Source organism: Manihot esculenta, chromosome 5 (genome assembly GCF_001659605.2).
Source record: "Manihot esculenta cultivar AM560-2 chromosome 5, M.esculenta_v8, whole genome shotgun sequence".
In the NCBI taxonomy this organism is placed as follows: Eukaryota; Viridiplantae; Streptophyta; class Magnoliopsida; order Malpighiales; family Euphorbiaceae; genus Manihot; species Manihot esculenta.
Window position 1 is genome coordinate 31,088,198 of NC_035165.2, and position 5,152 is coordinate 31,093,349.

Here is a 5,152-nt window from a genome sequence, read left to right on the forward strand (position 1 = left end):
ATGGAGCAAAGAAAATTAAATTGTGAAATTAGCGATAAAAAAATTAAAAAAAAAATCATACTTTACAAATTTTTTATATTTTATTATATATTTTAAAAATAACTAATTTAAATATATATTTTTAAACTTTTAAAATTACATTAATTTATTAATAAAAATATCATATCGATATCATGACACGTCATTATAATGTAATACGAATTATTATCAAAATAAAAATTATTTTATAATTTTTTATAATTTTCCTCTTAATTTTATATTTTTAAAATTTTCACTATTTATATCTAACTGTTAAAAACTATTAATTCACCATTATTTCATTAATGGAAGCACAACAATATCATTCACGTATTATAATATTGAATAAAAAATAAAATTTACCTCAAATTATATAATACGTTAAAATATTAAATTTTATCCTTTAAATTTAAATTTACTCATAAATTATTATTAAAAAATTAAATAAGATCATTACTCTTTTTTTTATCGTCAATCCATTTCATTTTATTTAACAATTTAAAATCCAATTTTTTAAACAAATATAAAATCCAATTTATTTTGATTTCCAATATAAGATACTAATTTTTATATTTTTATATATAATTTTTTGTTTAATTCATTATTTTTTAAAGGGAAAATTACTTCTTAGTCCCTCAGGTTTAACATAATTAACACTTCTGTCCCTCTATTTTGGCGACCCAACACTTAAGTCCCTCACTTTCTCTTCCGTCCAAATTCGTAGTCCTTCCGTCCATTTAAACCGTTTGGTCAAAGAGTTAAAAGTGAGAGGTAATAATTTTTTCCAGAAATACCCTTCTCTTAATGTGAAATTCCTTTTTTTTTTCTCTTTCATGCTTTCTCCCATTGCAGAAGAAGAAGAAGAAGAAGAAGAAGAAGAAGAAGAAGAAGAAGAAGAAGAAGAAGAAGAAGAAGAAGTTGCAGAAAAGAGTAGGAAGAAGAAGGAGAAGAAGAAGAAGAAGAAGAAGAAGAAGAAGAATAAGAAGTTGCAGAAAAGAGGGTAGGAAGAATAAGAAGAAGAAGAAAGAAGAAGAAGAAGAAGAAGAAGAAGAAGGAGAAAGAAGAAGAAGAAGAAGAAGTTGTAGAAAAGGGTAGGAAGAAGAAGGGGTATTTGGGTTTGGGTTTAGTGAGGGTTAATTTTGTCAATTCACGTGTCCCAAACGGCTATTTTGGACGGAAGGACTGCGAATTTGGACGAAAGAGAAAGTGAGGGACTTAAGTGTTGGGTCGCCAAAATAGAGGGACAGAAGTGTTAATTACGTTAAACCTCAGGGACTAAAAAGTAATTTTCCCTTTTTTAAAATAATTTAATTTGTGATAAAATTTCAATAAATAGAATTTAAATGTAAAAAAATCTTCTATAATAAAATTTAATCAAGAATAACTTCAATCAATTTAAATTTAAATAGACTAATAATATAATTAAATAATTAAATTAAAAATTTTTAAATAATAACAAAATATAATTATTTTTTAAAAAAATTATGTTTTAACTTATGATAAAATTGGAATATAAATAATTTAAATATAAAGAGAATTCGTTCTTGATAAAGTTTAATTTACTATAATTTAAATGTTAAAAGAGATTTTTTTTTTCAATCAATTTTAATTTAAATAAATTATTAATATAATTAAATAATTAAATTAAAATTTTTAAATAATAATAAATTTGTAATTTACAAAACATGGAGGGATAGTTTAGGAAGTCTCAATATTCCCTCCCTTTTCCCACTTAAAAAACAATATTTTTTAGCTATATTATTTAAATTACGTGGCCAATAATAGAGTTTAGTGATAATATATTAGTTATAAATACGTATATATTAGTTGCGAAACAATTTTTAGCGACATAATCTTTGTTAATATAATAAAGAAAATACATGGAAAAATATTAAAAACATAATTTAAATTAATTTTTATAAATATATTGTAAATTATTTATTTAAGTTATATTAGTAAAATATAAAAATTTTAACTTATATAAAATTTTCAGATTATATGTTTACATGTGCGAAATAAAATGATATTCGGAATGTAATATATATATATATATATATATATATATATATATATATAATTCTGCATATTAATGTTATACACGAATCACTTAAAAGTAGGCTGTGATTGGATGCGCAGTTTTACTTGAAAAACAGAAGATTCGGACGATGAAAGTGTCCGGCTCTTCATTAAGACTAACCCATTTCAGAGCAGATCGAGTCTTCACATTAAGTTATCGTTAGAGGTAATCTAGTAGATCCCATTATACCTGTAATTGTGGGAATCCCAGTCGATTAGCCAGCAAGACCTCTCATCAATTAGTCGGCCGCATTGTCACTGGATTATCAGGAAATGTTATATTTATCTCCATATTTCTACAGTATAAAAGGAGAACGATCACAGAGGTAAAGTGTAACGACCCCAAAATGGACCGTCACCGGCGCTAGGATTCAGGTCGGCTTAAGGCCGCCAGAACCCGTAGCAAGCCTGCAATACTCTCTGTGTACCTGTAAAACGCATACATGATACATTTTCTGTGAACATAAAAACTCTTTGCTGAACCAAGGCTTAACCTGTGCATGCACTATCTCTGTACTCTGTACTCTGTACTCTGTACTCTGTACTCTGTACTCTGTACTCTGTACCCCTGACTAGAGCTTGCTCTAGATGGGTTAACTCATACCTGTTAAGCCTGGTTATAAAACATATATACATATACAGACCATGTATGTAACAAAAGCTTTACAACACAATACAACTAAGGCAAGCACAATTCTAACGTTATACACAACTATAACATCTCTTTACATTTACATGTCCACTCTATACTATTACAAGCTCTTTTACTCTTTCTGTACTCTGCTGAACTGTCCCTGTACACTGCCCACTGAACCTGCAAAACTGGGGTTAAGGGAGTGGGATGAGCTCTATAGCCCAGTGAGTAGAACAGTAAAATATCTCAGTAAAACATGATCTCATGGAATGCGTCATAACACAAACATTTCACATCAAGAGTAAACCTGTCACCACATAGTCCCAGTAACTCTGTGCCAGGGCGTAGAATCGAGCACCTGGTCTTCCTGTCATATATGTATATGTGTATATAACACCTCTGTACTTACCATTGCCAGGGCGTAGTCAAAGGCTCCTGGACTTTGCTATACCTGCTAGGGCGTAGTCAAAGGCTCCTGGACTTTGCTATACCTGCCAGGGCGTAGTCAAAGGCTCCTGGACTTCCTGTCTGTGACTATTGGATCATTCAGCATTTACTCACATCAACAGAGAACTATGCAATGCAACATATTCGTGGATACTAATGCACATAACCTACGATATACTCATGATGCATGACTGATGCTAAAAGCATTTCATGTTCCAATTAAAAGATTAAGTTTAGTTCCACTCACCTCTGGCTAACTGGACTGACTGACTGAGCAGGCTTTGAAAACTCTGGAGCAGTACTCACTGCTGCTCTCTCTGGTTCCTCTGGTCTGTACAGATACAGATAAACTCAAATGAGGGACCAAACTAGCTTATGACCAACTCTACGAAACTTCCCCAGACTCCCCTTAAACTCACTCTAAACCTCATGCAAAGCATGCAAAGGAAGGCTGGACAGAACACTTTCGGCGGCAGATTCGGCGGCCGAAAGTCTTTTCCAGAGACGAAACTCAAGCACCTTCGGCGGCACCTTCGGCGGCCGAAGTCCCCAAACAGAGCCGAACATGCAAAACTCACGGGGGCAAACTGTGGCAGCCTAAGCCACCATGCAAGAGGTTCGGCGGCCGAATGAATTTTCGGCTGCCGAACCTGAGTTCTTCCAGAACTCAGCCCGACGGCAAACCAAGCTCTTCCTTCCCTTCAACATCTCCAAACATGCATATATCAACTCCTCAACACTCATATACATAAGTATATGTTCACAGGGGTCCAAAACTATCTACTAACCCCAAACAACAACTCAAACATAACACATAAACATATAAACATGCATACATCATCACAATCACCATTAATCACTTAAACAAGCATCTCTCTCCATAACTTCCATAAAACCTTCAGCAAACACATAAACAGGTTCAAGAGCATCACTTACCTCCTGTAAGAAGAAGCTAAACACGCTGAACAAAAGGAAAACGAACCAACTTCCTTCACTCTCTCAAACTCTTTTGTTTTTCGTCAAAGCTTTCAACACCTTAGAACTCACACACTACTCTTCTGCATGAGCAGCTAATACCACTTGCAGATGAGTCATGAGAGACGTGGCCTGCTCTAGGGCAAGAATCTGAGGCCAACATCTGTCAAACTACATGACTCAGCTGGCTGGCCACCTCAGCGTCGGCTGCCCAATCGCATGCAAACTCATGCAACATTCGGGGGCCGAACTTGCACTTTGGAAGCCGAACCTTGAGCACTTTCGGCGGCCGAACTTACCTTCGACGGCCGAACTTGGCTCATCTGCCTTTGGGTCATTTCCGCTCAAACCTTAATTCCCTTTGACTTTAACACATTCACACACATCATACACGTAGTAAAACATCAATCCTACCCTCCGCTAGAAGTCCGACACCCCGGATTCCACCGGACGACAGGAATTCTGATGCCGACTTCTAGCCGGGTATTACATTCTCCCCTCCTTAAAAACATTCGTCCTCGAATGATTCGAAAACAAATAACACATAAATTGGAGGAAACTAACCTCAAAACAAATATGGATACTGCTGGAGCATAGACTCCCGCGTCTCCCAGGTGCACTCTTCTAGATTATGGTGGTTCCATAGAACTTTCACCATCGGAATCTCTTTGTTCCTTAGCTGTCTGATCTGTGTGTCCAGAATTCGCACTGGCTGCTCTATATAGGTGAGATCTGTATGAATCTCCACCTCAGGCTCACTCAGAACCTGATTCGGATCTGACACAAACTGCCGTAGCATAGAAACATGAAATACCGGGTGAATCCTCTCCATAGAAGCAGGCAAATCTAGCTTATACGACACATTTCCAATCCTCTGCACAATCTCAAAGGGTCCAATGTACCGTGGAGCTAACTTACCCTTTTTTCCAAAACGAACCACTCCTTTCATTGGAGACACTTTTAGCAATACCATACTACCCTCTTGGAATTCTAACTGTTTCC